General features: G+C 45.0%; 1 protein-coding gene across 2 annotated transcripts in view; it reads right to left on the bottom strand.

The window, feature by feature from the left end:
- The window catches only part of LOC135366192 (testicular acid phosphatase homolog), a 55,552-nt gene extending 40,261 nt beyond the window's left edge, over window positions 1–15,291 (bottom strand). For both annotated transcript variants that reach the window (XM_064598867.1, XM_064598859.1), the window contains exon 1: window positions 15,191–15,291. The gene's annotated coding sequence lies outside the window, so the exon portion shown is untranslated. The remainder of the gene's footprint in view (window positions 1–15,190) is intronic.
- Window positions 15,292–18,118: the final 2,827 nt, after the last annotated feature.

The following is an 18,118-nucleotide window of genomic DNA, read 5'->3' as shown; positions in this document are numbered from 1 at the left end:
CCTCGACCATAGACCATTCAGCTTGTCCAAAGTACTTGGCCCATGGAGCTCCCCTGAACATCAGTGCCGTTCGCTTTTCGCTCCCTTTTTGCTTTCATGCAAGCCACTGGACTCCTCGATTAGCTCTAAACAGAACTCCGACCTGTCGTGGCTTCAATCTCACCATAATTCGTCCTCACATATTAACCACTGTGAAGTGGGGTAGGGTCCTGTGGCTACCACGGGGAAACATCCCATGTCATCGTCACCTCTTCATTTATTGTTGTTGTTGTTGTTGTCGGCACGCCCCACGTTCTTGGAAGACTCGTTTTCGTAGCCGCGGAGTCTCTGTCGACGAGCAGCGCGACAGCTGCAGCATACTTGCACCTACCGCCAGCACCAGCTTTGCAGTCGCAAGCAGCAGTTATGATTGCTCGCTCCCTATTCAGCTTAAAGAGGAACACGGATGGAATATATCTCAGCCTTGTTTACACTGTTACACAGATTCTTACCTTTAGTGAAATCTGACGACTGGGATCGTTGATCCGCGTCTGTGGGACGCACCGCCCCATTATATCGCTCCCATTATCATGTACCTCCTCGACGACATTGTGGACGTGGCCTGCTTTGACTAGCTGCTCGCCTTTGCGAACATTCTGGCCTCGGAAAAATTCCTCAACGTTCGTTAGGCACTTAAAACCAGTCAACAACCTAAGAACGCTTGTGTCTCCGGACGCCGCCGCTCCATCCATCCTCTCCAGAAAAAGCCACACGTGTAACGACAGGCTGTCCGCGCGAGGGCGCTGGTCCGCAATCGACAGTGGCGGCGCCAAACAGGTGCACGAGGCCTATAACAGCCTTATGCGTTCCCCCACGATTTTCTTCTACAATTAGACAAGTGGTACAACAACCGAAGGAATGTGAACGGGCGCGCTTTTTCATTATTTGTCTCGGTCATCTGTCCTCCTCTGGCCATGTGCCATGCTAACCGGATTGCAGCAGGTCAGTGGTCAGAAATCTCGTGCAAGTTGGTCTATTTCCTGCTCTTGCATAACGTATTCCAAGTGTTAGAAGACTTTTGTGGAAGAAGAATCTATACGATAACTTTTCATGAGACCGCAGGACGTTGGAGAAGGTAAAAAAAAAAAAAAAGAAGACAAGAACATATGGTGAGAGTGAGACTAAAGGAATGTACGGGTCAAATTTCTGGTATGTAGTACGGGCATTGTGATATTGCTATGAACATGCCCATGCTGACTTCATCGTACTGCGGAAGCGGCCATTCGCTTGGCGAGGGTAAAACAACGGGATGAGGCAGTGAGGCAACTGTAGCAAACATAGCAAAAGAGGAGATGGAACACAGCCATTAGAAATTGGTAAATGCATATATTGTTTATGATAACATCCGGGTCGAGCTGAACCGCACCACATCGTGCGCCTGTCTCTTGGATAGCCGCAAGTGAAAGTTGGCACTACTGTGGTAATCTGAAAAAGTCAAAATGCACAAAAAATTGGCAATGCTCTCATGGGCAGAAATGAAATATCGAAGTTAGATACACAGCAGAAGACAGTTCCAAACCTAGAGAACGCTGTCCATTCTCACCCTTTTACTCCTGTGTTGTACCTCAGACTATAAAAAAAAAAAAAATCATCGGGGGAGAGTCGTAATACAGGTGCTTCTCAGTCTTGCCCCCAGAGTCAAGGCAATGACACTAGACTAAGACCACTGATGCCTATGACCACACAAGGGGGGCAAAGACCACAGCTTGGATTGCCTACGGGGAAGAGCAAATAAATAAGAGCAAGCGCACTGCACCAGTACAAAGTTACAATCACATGGTTACAACTTACCGTTTCTCTCTCGCCAGCCGCCGACGCAGCTTGCGGACTGATTTCCGACCGCAACTCCGCGGTTTCCGAGGATTCTTGCACGGCCGTGTCATTGCCGCGCGTTTCCAGTTTGTGCGAAGCGGCAGCAGCAACGATACTATGAACGTGCAGCCTACCGCAATATCAACAGTTCAAATCTGAACACGACAGTCAGCACCAGTCAACACGGCGTGGACGAATGCGTCCGCAGCACAGCCACAGCACTAGCAGTACATACAGCTTTTTCTTATACCATTTGATTGGTAATCCGTTAGTTTTAACCAAATCCTTATACCTTTTAGTTAATCAGTAGAACATTATCTCTTAAACTGTTAATGCTTTTTATCATGGTCTTGGCGCATTATGGTCGTAGTTACCGCTGCGCCATTAAAACACGAATCATCATCATCAACTAGCAGTACGCAACCAACGTGACGTAACGAACAAAAGTGACGCAAGCGCCACCTTTCGCAGAATACTGGAGTTGATCACACGGTAGTTACATGCTCCGCACGATGTGGCCACCGGAAATCCTGTATAGTTTCGGTTTGGTCGGAATGCTTTGGAATGGCTTGGGAACGTAATAACCTGCGCTGTGCTCTTCCAATCATGCTGAAATTTTCAGCAATTGTTTTGCGCACAATTGCCCATCCACTACCACTTTTAGGCTGGTGTGGTGACATTAGAACACCTCGAAACAGGAAGCCAAAGAAAGGCATTTTTTCATGTTTTTCTGAAGGCGCTTCCGGATTATCGGCGTCATATATTAATAAGAGCGAGACGGTCCACCCTCCACGTATCACAAAACAACACAACGCAACAAATTGTGCGCCGCTATCTGCTCTCCCTTTTGCGCCAGATTCGTACAAAGACCACCCATAATCGGAGACATTGGCATGTTCCAGGCCTTATGGCGCCGCAACCGTATGCCTGGCCGAAAATCGGAAGACGGTCCCCCAAGTCAATAATCATAGCTTCCGAATGGCACCAGTTTCACCACCAACAGACGAAAATGAGAGCTACAGGTCTGGTACAAAGTTGCCTCTTTTTAAGAGGGGAGTGAGACCATAGCCTTAAAGGAGCTCTGAAAGCCATCTCAAAAATTTTCCGTTCCGAACGCGTTGTGGAAGCAGGTAACTTAACTTGATGATTAACACGAAAATTTTCTCTGTAGGCGATGTTTTTCGTAGAAAAAAAGACACTTGAACATCGCCGCGCGTGTTCCCACTCGACTCGCTCCTCCAGGTCAAACGAGGAGGAGAAAGAAAAAAACGTCATTGGTGACGTAATAAAAGTTGAAAGCGGCGACCGCGCTTCTATCCGTGTCAGTGCTGATTGGTTTTCATTTCTTTCTTTCTGTTTTCTTTCCCCCTGCTTTCTCCCTGTCAAGGGATGAATAAGGGAGGACCTCGATATTCCTGGTCGTGAAACCCCCGTTCTCGAAATTCATGTTCTGGAAACAAGGAAAAGGGGAAATGCTGCTTCGTAAGATGATATGCCACGATTAAGAACATAACATCACTATTTAACCACTCAAATTCAGGAATTTTCTATATGTGTCCAAGTCGTCTTAGCGAACGAAAGACACATTTAGAAGCCATTTGGCTTAGCAGGGCGGCATGTTGGTTGGTTAATTGTGTGCTTGCAATATTATGGCTGGGTTAGTCACAGTTTGCCGTTGGTAGTTTTGCGCGCGCAACATGTGCATTTTATAGTCAGCTAAAATTTACGCTAGTCACGTGTTGTTTCAGCGCACGCTGATATGTCGTCGGACGCAAACTTAACCTGCGTTGTCGGTCACTGGTGGGTAAAACAAATGTCGCCGAGCACGGATGAACTCAAACTTGCGTGTCTGCGTCGTCCACATTTGTAGTCTGCATCGGCCAATTCTCGTTTAGCTCGATGATTGGTAAGGTGACCATAAATTGTGGTAGTCTTATGACACTGCTTGGCTATGTTGGTGTGTAACTCAGGCAATAAATGTTCAACTCCTGATGCCACGATGTGCCGGCGACGGCATATTGCGATAGATTTCACTGGATTGTATCTGACAACCTATGGGCAAGAACACTCCATGGCTAACAAAGTTGCTAGTCAAAGTGACGGGCACTAGTGATCATAGCGAATTAGTGATATAGCGTATATTGATATAATGACATAGCGGACGGAATTAGTGGTCATAGCGCTGCAGCGATCATTTTGAGGCGTGAACTGAAGCAACGCTTAGTGCTGCACTGTGTTTATACGTATTGCCACCAACAACACAACAAGAAACAGTCACCATGATAACGAACAGCATACAAAACACAGACACGGACAGAACAGCGTTCAACTGGCACCTGAAGTTTATTTTCATAATCCACCTACTCCGGAAGGTCGCGGGAGGGAAAGATAGGTCAAGCGGGGAGAGGTTGACCGATTTTTGGTTGACTTCGCTGGGGGAGTTCAATGAGGAGGCCTCTACAATCTCACGGTCTAACCTTGAACAGTGTCTGTAGACCAATCTTCGTTTACTGTATCTGATAAACCAAAGAAAAAGCAAAAGAAACTTCTTCCACCGTTGCAGCGGTGTTCCGAGTGAAAAATAGCAGACGACGTTCTTCGAAACCAATCAGGGGCTCCACTTTTCTGACGTCAAAATGACGCAAGCGGCTCGACGGCTCGTTCCGGGTATTGCCACCGTTGCGCACGGTCGCGATTTTCAAAATCGAATTCTGAGATATTTATGCACCTGTTGATAGTATTACTTCGCATGGTGGATTTTAATAAGCTTACTAACCGCTTGGTTAAAAAAAATGCTAGTGATTGAAGTGCTTTCCTAGCTCCTTTAAGAGGGCACCGGCGAACTCCTAAGGCAGTGTCGTAATTAACTTTAAATGATTAACCTTTTAATTATAAAAGCTACGAAGTTGTCCCAATGAGAACATCTGGTCCCTTGGGTCACCTGATACCGTAGCCCTTTTCAGAACAAAAATCCGTTCGATAGATCGTCCGCGCAAAAATCGTGAAGGAACTTCTTTTTTTTTTTAATTTAGTTTGGTTTGGTTTATAAGTCTCTATGCAACGTATTGACAAGCGGCTGTTCAACCTCGCGAAGATCCTCGGACCGTGGTCGAACGCTGCCCACCAGATGCAAGGCCTTCGTCTTCTTGTGGAGTACTTGTGCTCCACCCATCTGGTGACGGCTCTCTGAAAGCCCCCCCCCCCTCGCCCTCCATCACCATCCCCTCATCCTTTCCCAACGCGCAATGTGGCACTGTTCCGCCTCAGCGGCGGTGAATCGCCCTCCTCATCATCATCCAATGTATGTGTGTGTGTGTGGTTTATTTTGTTCATTGCGCATCTTCGGAGATGCGTCTTTCCTTCACCTGCAATGTGAGAGGGTAAAAGAGCACACTATCGCCTCCTGCGTCCTGGAAAAAAATGAAAAGAATTTAGAAGAGGCAACCCAAGATAAGAGAAGTTCCGATAGCGTCACGCGATACATTTGTTTTTTTTTCCCCGAAAGTTAAAGGGACTCTGACCAGAAACTGTGGGAGCTCTTTCGTACTTGTAGTCGATAAAGCACCCAACAAGGACTCTCCATGCCAAAATTCATGCATTAAAACCCCACGGTTTCTCTAAACTCGAATTTTAAACATTCGACTTCATCCGAGTGCAGCACACCTAGCGTCAAACCGAGAAAACATACGTTTATATAGAATATCCACCCCGGCCAACCATCAAGATGACGTCAACACGGGGGCCACTCGCAACACCCACAATTGGCTCAAACGCGTCACGTGGTCACGCAATACCTGTCAATTTCCTTCATGAAATGGCATTTCTACGTTAATATGTTTATGTTACAGAGCCTCAAAAAGAAAAATATACCCTGCATTTATCACCTGCAACAGTTTCTACGATTTTCTTTTCAATCTGTACACGGCGTTCCATTTATGCTTCCGTATCCGGTCAGCTGTAATGGATGCCGTATGCCGAGTTCGCGAACTGCGAACTTGTGACTCCCGGTTCATCCTCTTTGTTCGGGTCATTGGGTTGATGTTGGGGTTGGTCGCCATATTCTGAACGTTTCACCTATCGTTGCGGTGTACTGTTCTTGATCTGCTGCGAAGCGACGCACCGCAACGGCAGTCACTCGCGTCAGCGAAATTCTGTCTGCTGTATCTCAAAGGAGCATGGGGACCTGATGATACCTTCAGCTAAAGAAACCAAGTGTGCTCTCGTGTGGTCTTGACGGAAAAGTAGTTTCAACAAGGTTAGCACAATTATTTTTCAGTTCCAAGTCTACGTACTGAAAACCATGCAAGTGCAGTCGATCATTCTCGTAGCTGTTGTGTAACGCGTATGCTTTCTTATGTATCCCACAGAACCCTCCACTTTTTCAACCAAGTGAGATCCTTCCGATGGCTTCTTACTAGGCTATGCCGCTCCGAAGTATTGAGATGACGAAGCATCGTGGTGGCTGCACCTCCGCTTTCGAAAGATGAAACAGTCTTTCCACACTGTGCTTACTGGCTTTGTATAGAGTCTGGCAAATCCGACAGACTTGGACTGCCTTTTTCAAGAAAGTTTGAGATCTAAGTATGTGTATATTCGTTTCACATATCCACCACATATTGAGCGTGTGTATGATTGTACTTTATATGCTACAGCGTATCAGCGTACATTATTATTCAACACGTAATGTGGCAAACTCGACATCAGTCACACAAAGCCAACAATTGCCTTTTCTTCAATTGCCTATTTTTATCATATCATGTTTTTGTCTATATCTCCATTTACCAACCAACAAAGTATATTATTTTAGTATAATCATCTGATATTTAACAAGTCACAGTTTTACCATGGTTTTGGCGCACTATAGCCCGCGTTGCTTATGCGCCATTAAATTGAATCATCATCATCTTCGGCTGCCGTTATTCAATTGAATAATGGCAGGTGGATATAATGATATGGCGAGATATATTTTTTGCTGTCATCCTGGAATTGCTCATTTCAGAAGAATAGTCACCATGAAGTTTGTTTTCGTTTTCAGAAACATTAAGAGGACTAAAACCACACACTTTTCTTTCAGAGCATCCCTTATGCACCTGTATTTCAATTCCAATCTGTATTACAAGAATGACAGACCACTCAACAGAGATGAACATCTGAAAGTGAAAGAGCTGGAACGAAGATACGTTAATCTGTGTGAAAGGTGCTTAGTATGTGTGTGAGTCGAGGACATAGGTCTCAAGCTAATTCCTGTCTTCAGAAGAGGTGACAACTATGCTCCTTCTATCTACTAACCGGCACCACTTTTTAGGGTTCCCTGTAAACTAATGGAGCACATCATGTACTACCACGTTGTCAACCAAGTTGAGTCTGTCGATTTCTTTTTTTAAATTCCAGCATCGCTTTAGAAAAGGGTATTCAGGCAAAACTACGTAGTGGAATTCGTTCACAGCATTTTGAACTGTCTTGATTTCTGGGTCCACGTAGATGTAGTATTTTTTTATTTTGTAAGGGCTTTTGACACTGTGCTCTATGCTCGCGTGTTGGCCAAAGTAGCCTAATTAAAATTTTATCGTGCTGCCTGGATATCCAGCTTCTCAACTAACCGTAACCGTGGCGACAACTCGTGAGAAGAACCTATCATATCGCCACCATGCAGCATTTGTTATGTTACAATCGCTTCACATTTTAATCTAGTCAAAAGCAAGGCCTTTTGGTGATCGGTCTTGTATGTTACATGCCCATCCGTTATGTAACCCCACACTGGGTTCATCAACCTATGAGAGAGAAATAAATATATTGCCAAGTACATTGTTTACAAGGCTCGTTATTCCATTTCGCCACACTACCACAAGCAATTGTTAGAGTAGTGGCCCAGGGTATGAAGCTCGCCACTAATCATCATTCAAACAAAGTTCATAATGTAAAATCCTTTACTGAGAACACCGGCTTAACACAACAATTAAGAATAAAGAGAGTAAACGTTTCATTGCCTATCCAGGTGGCATCATCCCTACAACAGAGAACAATCAAAAACAACATCAAAGGAGTCAAATCGGTGGTGCGCATTCCTTTCATCCAACGTATTTCATACGCTATTTGGAGGGCACTGTGCCTATCAGGCATTTTGACTGTGCATATCAAGTTGAGTGCATAGAATGTGATGCAACCTACATTGGCGAGATAGACAAAAGACGTGGGACAAGACTAAAAGAGCACACAAGGGACGTTGCCAGGGCTACTAATGCTTAGCTTAACTAACCAGGACTGAATTAGTCTACCATTGCTGTCCTAAGGGACATATATTTTGATGGTGCAGTAACCTTTGCACAAGACTAGCTATGGGGCGTTCTTAGAATCCTGCTTTATCAGGCGTGATGCTTCAGCCTGTAATACAAACCGTGGCCCCCTATCGGATGTGTATGATGCCCTCTTAGATAGGCTGATGTGCTCGTCTTTGGCCTCTGTTGTACTGATGATGCCACCCGGATAGGCGACAAAACGTTTACGCTCTGTTTTTAATCGTTGTGTTGAGCGGTGTTTGCAGTAAAGGACGCTACATTATCAGGTCGTCACCCGGCTTTTGGAATATATTTTTAAATAAAGTTGTTGTTTTACAAAGCTCAATACATTGCAGAAATCATTCTCATTGCCCATTGTTTAGGGGATGCCATTCTTGCAGTCACGCGAAGCACTGAAGGGCCAATTTAAAAAAATAAAGGCAGTCTGATTTATGTTCTTGCCGACATGGCACAGCGTATGTACAAGGGAGCTCCATTTCAGAAGCCTGAGAACACTCAAAGCAATTAGTGTGCTAGCATGAGATATGGTGTACAGCATTATGTACTTGCTTTTGCTAGGGCAACTAAGAAGGGTGGACAGAAAGGCAGTTACAACCTGTTTCCACAAAAGACACTCAGATTCATTAGCCATTTCCTCCAAGAGAGCCAAGGCTTTTTCTAGATTACTAGAACATGGGTACCTGGTTATAAATAACAAGTAATCATCTACCAGAGGTCAGTGTTTCACACACCCTGCTTTCCATCAACTCTATTAAAAGGTGTGACCCCCAAACCTGCACAAAATTCCTGGAGAGTCTTTACTGGACACTGTTGCTGCCCCTCTCACCAGGTGCTCTCTATGAACCTGATTCACAGTTCTGGATGCACTGCCTGAGCTAACTTCAGCATGCTTTCCCAACACGAATGGTAACTGCTATGAGGAGTGTTGTACTTACTGAAAGCAACATGAAATGCTGTACCTTGACAGGTAATGTTGATATCCTTCTTAAGACCGTAGAGAGATGTTCCTTGCTGCCTTTATTCCAAATCGTACTATCAGATGCAAGCCCACTTGCCACCAAGCCAATGAGTTGTGCCTCACAGTCAGTGCAATCAAGGGAATCTATCACTGAGGCTCAGAAAAGCTGTTTTCCATCCGGATCTGATCCAGGACTGAGCCGTGAGTAGCCCCGTGAAAGCACCAGAGTTTCTTCGAATTTTAGATGTGCCAGCTGTTGTTTTCCTCCCTCTCCTTCTTTTTATGTAGTATCTGATTACTTTAGCCTTGTACTGCTTTGGAGATTGAAGATGTGGAGATGATGTAAGAGGTGGAACTAGGCTTTAGGCAAAATGAGGCAAAGTGTGACTATGTACAAATCTTCTGAGAATGTTTATGTATCATTCACACAAAGAGAGGATAGGTGTTACATCTTTTTCCCGTTTTGATACTTATTTATTTATGAATATATCTCAAAGGCCCTCGCGGGCATTACATGAGGGGGGACATCAACATGGGTCACTTAACAAATACGGAAGTTACAAGGAACATACATATTTGGAAGACAGACTCTGTTTTTTGTTCGTTCATCAGTCTTGCTCAAAAAATTGGTCACTGTAGCAATGGTACACAATGTCACGAAAGGAGTGCTCATCTATCGTTCCGCAAGACTCATTAAAAAGGATTAGTGTTGTGTTTCAACACAACATATCGAACTCATGAACCATGCATCATCCTGAGAGCTATAAATCATCCTAAATACAGATGCTGAATTATTTTAATGCGATAGACGAGCTGTGCGAAGAGGTACCTCCAGTTAGGATCTTGGGTACTTGAAGCCTGTGGCATTTTCTGTGGTAAAGGCTTGCCAGACCCTCTTCATTGCACAGGCTGAGATGACCATGCTCTTGTTTTTCCCAAGCTTGTGCCATACTCACCTTGTAAACTGGCGATACGCAGTGAATCTGCATCGTCTACACAGATGTACATAAAATATAGTTTAGGCAAATAGGTAACCGTAAACAAACATTGTTTTACTTTTCACTGAATCGACAATCAAGAACACTCAATATCGATAAAAACCTACGCTAAAACCTTATGCACAGGGCAATACATAAAAACGTGACTCAGGACACAGCACACTGACAATTACAAAATTGCCTATATTGGTTTTCTCCAGTTCAGAGTTGTGTACTGTATAGTCTTTTTATGTGCTGCGCCCTGTACTGGAGTTTTTAACGACTTTAATGCAAGACCATTTTAACATCGTTCGACAAGGACACATGTGACTTACTTGTGAATATGGTCGCTCATAGGTTCGCGCTGCCCACGGAGTTCAATATGCGACCTTCAGGACAGTCATATTGAAGCATAGAAGTTGGAAATCTTGGTGGGTTGTAATGCACTCATACTGCAGTCATTCGGCAGTGTTTTCGAGCTCCTTGCAGCACAAGCATTCGATCTCCTTCGGCATTATGACACACCAGCCACACCGGCACCATGAATAGCAAGTGCGCATTAAATATCAGAACACGAAATTTCAGAGAACGTTTACATGTTCGATCACAGTGTGCGTTAAAAAGCTCGTCGCTTACCTGTGTGTCGAAGACAGGCGACTCATGCTGTTTGCTTCAGCTGTGACCGATGTTCTTAGAGCTCTAACTTCGTCTCGCATTCGCGGCATCGGCGACGTTTCGAAAGCCTACCGAGCTGTTCAGCACGCAGAAGTTTCTTCTCGATCGCAGAAAGGTCAGAAAGAAGTTCCGGGCTCGAAGTCTCCGCATTTCTTCCTTCGACGTCCATATTGAAGATCGCTTTCCGGACGGATGCCGGCGCTCTCACAAACTCACTAACAACAGAACTTCCGGTCCGGGCGCCCAATGAAACGTGGACCTCGTGCTTTCGTCACGCACACGTTTATTGGCGGATGTCCACTACAAAGAGGCTAGATTTTGAACCCGATTGCGCGAGTTGAGGAGGAAAAGCGAAGCCGGTTTTCAGCTCCCCGTTTGGCAAACTTTGCCGCCGCGCACAGCCAAAATATTTCGCGTGTGGCTTGGAGGCATATTATACCTTCGTAATAGATGCAAACGAACGATTTGTCAAACTTCTGGTCAGAGTCCCTTCCTCATCTTTGACGCAAGAGGCGGCACTGTGATCCTTCACCCTCTCACACTGGGATTGAAAGGAAGACGCGCCTCTGGAGAAGCGCAATAAACAAAATCTTCACGATTTTTTTTGCGGACGATCTATCGAACGGATTTTTGTTCTGAAAATGGCTACGCTATCAGGTGACCAAAGGAACCAGATGTTCTCATTGGGACAACTTCGTAGCTTTTATAATTAAAAAGTTAATTATTGAAAGTTTGATGATGCCCTCTTAAGGAGTGCGCTTCAGCATATGCTATATTGCAACTGACTTCATCTCGAGAAAGTGATATATAAATTTTTAAAACATCTGTTCGCATTTAGCTGGGACACCCTGTATGTGTGTACGCATGCAAGCATACAGTGTATGCATGTGTGCATGCATGTATGTATGCAAGAACAACTTTATTTTGATGATGAATGGGGTGTTTGATCGCCATGTATGTATGCATGTCGTAAATGTGGTACAATGTGTGAGTCCATGTAATATTATATGTATGTACTCATGCAAGCATACCGTGCATGCATGTGTGGATTTACCCAAACGGAACAAAAGTGCCCGTGGTGTTCCTGGGATCCCGGAAATTCGGATCTCCCTGGGAGACAGACATCTTTCCGACGGATGTCCCCCACACCTCCGAGTGACCACGGTTTGGACTTCCCACAAATATCCGTCGTTTGTCCTCAAAGGAAGTTACACGGAGATGCCGGGACGTTGCAGGGACTTACTTGCGTACGTGCTCAGGACCCTGTATTTTCTCATTATTATCGATACTGTTTTATTGAGCTGCTGCGTAAGTGGACAAATTAGGCCTGTCGGCGTTTATTTCTACCATTTTGTTTCAGCTTCGGTCACTGCATATTTCTTTCTCTGTTGCTTCTCTTTGTTTCTCGTATTTCCGTTACGGACAATGAGCACGAAGTTCTAAAAAGCAAAAATAAAGACTTACATATATAAGCTCTTAGAACCATGATGATCACTTAGAAAGGCAGTGGCATACCTTTTTGTGTGGGAAAAATTTATTCAATGAGTGGCGTCTTTTCAAAGTGAAAACAGATACTATACAGGGTGTCCCAGATAAAGGCGAATATATTTAAAAAAAAGAGATATATCACTTTTTCCGAGATGAAATCAATTGCAATTATGCATATGCCGAAGGGCGCCCCTTAGGAGGCCATTAGCAAACTCCTAAGGCAATGTCTTAATTAACTTTCAATAAGTAACTTTTTAATTATAAAAGCTACGAAGTTGACCCAATGACAACATCTGGTCACTTCAGTCACCTGATACCGGAGCCGTTTTCAGAACAAAAATCCGTTGAATAGATCGCCCGCAAAAAAAAAATCGTGAAGGAACACTATTTTTTCTTTCTTTATTTTGTTCATTGCGCATCTCTAGAGACGCGTCTTCCCTTCACCCCTAATGTGAGAGAGGGAAAGAACACACTATCGCCTCTTGCGTCCTGGAAAGAGATTAAAAGAAAACAGAAAATCCAACCCAAGATAAGGGCAGTTCCGATAGAGTCACCCGATACGTTTGTTTTTGTTTTGTTTCTGCAAGTTAAAGCTCATCTTCGACGCTTGGGGCGGCACTGTGTTCCTCCACCCTGTCAAATTGTGGGTGAAGGAAAGACGCGTTTGCGAAGATGCACAATGAACAAAAACAACAAAAAGGTGTTCCTTCACGAATTTTTTGCGGACGATCTATCGAACGGATTTTTGTTCTGAAAACTGCTCCGGAATCAGGTGACTGAAGGGACCAGATGTTCTCATTGGGACAGTTCACTAGCTTTTAGAATTAAAAAGTTAATTATTGAAAGTTACTTAAGACATAGGAGTTTGTTAATGCCCTCCTAAGGAGTGCCCTTCAGCATATGCTATATTGCAATTGATTTCTATCTCGGAAAAAGTCATATATATATATATATATTTTAAATATGTTCGCATTTAGCTGGGACACCCTGTAGATTGCTTAACTCACGAGCTGCCACAAATTCGAGAGTCCTGTTTGCCTGCGAGTCAAACTAAAGGGTGTTTAAGTTTAATGCGATTACGCATACCAATAACACCGGACTAAAGAACTGCTTGGCGTATTAACGCACTATGACGATAATGTCTGTGTTTCTTACTGCTTTTGATTTGAGGCATTCAGTTGGTTCATCGAAAGTCGAACTCACGCAGCGACACACCTTGCCATGTTTCTCTCTCTCCTGTGATAATGCTCCAAGTATAACATCCCGTGAGGGACCCTATGGGGACAATTCTTCCAACGGTTGTTATGCTAGGGACGTCCGTCCATGTAGCCTCCAGAGATGTCCACTTGACATTCATTTCAGGACATGGACGTTAGGATCTATTTGGACGTCCGCAGAAGATAGTGTTGTGTCTGGGTATGCAGCAACAAGTTCATTTTTATGGTGATGATTTAGGTGCTCCGTCGCCGTATGTACGTCCTCGCTACAATATGTATGTAGGAAGAAGCGATAACCATTAATTGGGGGAAGGAGCCTCGATGTTCACTCTTCAACCGCAAGAGGCCGACCGTCGCCTTTACACCTGCCTTTAAACACCGTCTCGCCTCCACGTCGTCTTCCTTCTGCCCCACCTGTGGAGTGCACGGCAACCTCTGCCACGTCATCCTGGCATTTGGCAACATCACCAACAGCGTGCACTCACGGAAGGTGCTATGCAACGTATATTGACAAACAGCCGTTCAATCCCGCGAAGATTCTTGAACCGTGGTCGAACGCTGCCCACCAGATGGAAGGCCTACGCGTTCTTGCGAAGTTCTTGCGCTCCACCAGTCTGGCGACGGATCTTTAAAAGTGCTCCCCCCATCATCATCCCCTCATCCGTTCTCAATGAGCAACAGGGAAGTGTACCGCCACAGCGGCGGTGAATCGCCCGCCCCATCATCATCCAATGTATGTGTGTCTGTGTGTTCATAAGAATTTCATAATGAATTCGAACTCAACCGCACAGTTTAGCTTTCAGCACAACCGCACAGTTTCCCAACAGGTTCCTCAAGTCTAACGGACGAGGGTCTCGGTACATGTCAAGACGGAGATCATGCCGATGCGAGCTGGATCGAGACCATCAAAGAAATATATGTTCAATGTCCTCTATCCGCTCCATATGCACGGCAATACCGCGAATTTTCCATTCCAACCTCATAAAGAAAGCCGCGTCCAAAGGATATGTCCCTGCAGTCGAAGGTGATGAATATCGAGGATTCAGTCGCGTGTAGCTTACGGGATGAGATGCCAAAAGACCAGGCAGGGTCGACCCTTTCCGAATGATCTTCTAGTCCCTATGCTACAAGCTGCCCCTTGCATTCTTGAACGTTTACAACCATTCGCATTCTATAACAGGTGGTAAGACACAGAATTAAAATTGATTAAAAGACATTCGCAAATTCGGATCAACTGGAACCGGCTCAAAACCCGAAAATACTTTCGCGTTCGTGGTGTAAGTTCAGTTGCATTAGTTCTCAAATTCTGCAAACGTCGTTCTTAGATACAGCTTATGATAGATTTGTTGTTTCTAACATAAGGAGCTTATAATAGCATGTGCATGCATATCAATTAGCTGGAACTATAGTGACGACAACGGTAGGACGACAAAATAATACATTATACGTTATGTACATTAGAATATTTGCTGGTGCCTTAAATTTGAACTGATTAGCCTGCTCGTCGACCACTGTTCTAGAAATTCTACTTTTGTTGCTGCAACGTTGCTGCTCGCACTTCAGGCTTCGACAATTATATTCTGGTTTCGATGTCAATTTTTTCTATGTTTATTTTAACCACTTATTGGTTATTGGTAACAAGCAGGGATGCCTAGACTCATACTACGCATTAGTGTATTCAAGTGACATGAAATGAATCCGTATGCAAGCGCAGTAACGTCAACTTACGATTCAAGATCTAGAGCGAGGTTACTTCCTTGAAGTCAGTGCAACTCTAGAAACAAGGCAGACTATCGATACAGTACAAGATGCGATATCTGTGAAGGCAACATGTGGATAGTTCTGCGCATTTAAAGTCGTCGCAGCTGTTGCGCCTGTATATAACAAACGCTAAATGTGAAAGGGACATGATAAGTGTGAAATTGAAATCAAAATGTTACACATGCATGAAGCAACCGGAAATAATTTACTTGCTCGGCATAGCAAGATTTCTAGGGATCTGCGTTCAGACATGTACAAAATACCGCACAAAAATATTTAAAATAAGATACCAGCCCATTGTAATTAAAATACAGCTCAAAATAATTGAAAACGAAAGTATTTAAAATAGAGTACCAAATACTCCAAAAAATATACTTTTATACTTGATACTTGAGCATTATCGGCTGTAAAGAAGACCCGTGTATGTCGTTTCAAGACTTAAACGCAAGATTCCTTCCGAAAGAATGTCAACGAAAAAAAAAAAAGCAGTGTCCCTGTCTTTTTTCGTTTATCCTAACTCTTTTCCGTGTCTCTCGGCTAAGATACGAAGTATGTACAAGTACCACCTACTCCGTTTTGCACCCGTGAAAAATTCATAGCATGCACGAAGCTTAAATGAGCTAAGAAAGCCATCAAAAAAATTTTCAGTTCCGAACGCGCTGCGAAAGCAGGTAACTGAACTTGATGATTAGGGCCCAGGACTTTATGCACAAAAATCTTCCAAAATATGCATGCAAATATGCGAAAAAAAAAAAAAAGAACGGTCAAATATGCTCGAAATATGCACAGCAAAATGCTCGCTTCATGAAACGTGATGCCAAGAGTACGGCACAAAAGCCTATTGTATGCCCGTGAACCTCTTTGTGCACATAAAATAAGGAACAGAAACGGATCATAGAACGGATCGCAGCACGTACGACACGTCATCTGGCTTGCGTGATGTCCTGCGATTCGCCGCGCCCCTCGAGCACTCGATCACTCGATAAGCACTTATCACTCGATCAAGCAAAAGCCTTTGACCGTGTAGAGCACCAATACCTGCTTACTGTGCTTCAGGCGTATCATTTTCCACAGTGGATATGCAACACAATCGGTCGGCTATATAACAATCACCGCAGTCGCCTTTCATAGGAGTTTCCGGTGACCAGGGGAGTTCGGCAAGGCTGTCCGCTTTCTCCCGCTTTTTTTCTCCCGCTCTTCACCTTATCAATTGATGCTTTCCTGTGGAGTATTGACACGAACGTGAACATTCATGGCCTACCTCTGTCAATGTGCGGTTCGTGGAAGGTGGCGGCGTACGCCGACGATGTTACGGTTCTTCTTCGTGATTCGTTCTCTGTGACGGAAACCTTACGGCTCTACAATGCCTATGCAGCATTTTCCGGTGGGATGCTGAACTTGAGAAAGTCTCAGCTAATGCCCTAAGGACCTAGTGGTTCGTTCGCACATCTTCCCTTTCCTTGTGTTCCATCACTCAAAATACTGGGAGTGGTGTTTGACAGGAGCGGGCCTACGAAAGCTAACTGGACGAGCGCCTTGCAGGCCATCACCTTGACATGCGAAGCTGCAGATGCCCATGAGCCTTCGTATCTTGAAAGGGCCTACCTCGTGCGGAACGTCTTTTGTGGGGGTATATGGCATTTGAGCCACGTGTCAATCGCGCCACACGCAGTGGTGACCAGGCTCCACACCATCATCATGTCCTTCCTGTGGCGGAAGAAACGTTATGGGCCCGTGGCCCGCATTTTCCGCTGTCATTGTCGCGGGGCGGACTGGCCGTACCGAATGTCGGCTTTATGAACCGCGGGATTGCCCTGATGACTGTCCTGCGAGTTCTTTCTGGCGCACTCTCGCCGTCTCGTGTACTCCTGAAGTACTGGATGGGCCCATTACTTCAACATGTCTTACTACCGTCACACTGTCCGTCCGATCCAGCAGCGCGATCGCCGCTTCGCTTCCATGCAGCTGTCCATACCTACTGCCAGCGATTGATGCGGCTTGCTCCTCCTGTTGTGCCGAGTTCAGTTACTCCCACCCAGATGTCACAGTCAGACTTGTGGAACGCAGTGCGTACGAATGGCGAATGGGCTAGCCGTTCGCGGCAAGCATCCTCCATCGCGTGGACAAGGATTATTTGTTTTTGGCTTCCTGCGCCTCTCCATGACATCCTGTGGAGCTTCGCGTGGGACATTCACCCAACGCGAGACCGCCTTCACTCATGGAATGTGACCACGACTAATCTGTGCCCGTATTGCGACTGCGTGGAGACCAACACGCACGTGTTGTTTCAGTGCCGCATTGCGAGGGTTTTCTGGCAGCTTGTTCGGCGTCACACGAATGTAATGTGCACAGTGCCCCTCGACCATAGACGGTCAGTCCACCCAATCAGCGTATTCATCACCGCCTGTTGGGCCCAGACGCTGTGGTCCGCCCGCTGTAATGCGATCACGCAACGTCCCAGTAAACCACCGATGTCCCATGGACGTCCTGAAAAGATCCCGAAGTCCTCATCCGCGAAAAATGTCCCAATGATGTAAATAAGACGTCATTCGAAACGTCCTAGCGTTGTCTAGCCAGGATGTATTTTAATGATATCGCTGGGACTTCGAAATGGCGTCCCGATCGGATGTTGATTTAGAAGTAGAATACAAACATACTTTCGATGCTCATTATATTTTTGTAGCCTTATGATAACGTTCAACAGCGTGCAGCAAGAAACTAAAACAGTGACACTAATTTTTATCCGTGTTACCGAAGTGGCAACACACAAAAATTATTCATCTGAATTTACAAAGAAACTCCCGACATGGTCCGAGCTTAGCAGATGTACCACAGTATCTAGCTTCTGTTTCCTTTTACTGTAGTGCTAATAAAGGTAGTTGGGAAGGCCGAGAA

The sequence above is a fragment of the Ornithodoros turicata genome, chromosome 1 (genome assembly GCF_037126465.1).
Source record: "Ornithodoros turicata isolate Travis chromosome 1, ASM3712646v1, whole genome shotgun sequence".
Classification (NCBI taxonomy): domain Eukaryota; kingdom Metazoa; phylum Arthropoda; class Arachnida; order Ixodida; family Argasidae; genus Ornithodoros; species Ornithodoros turicata.
Note: the sequence above shows the minus strand (reverse complement) of the source record. Positions and strands in the feature narration are given on the sequence as shown.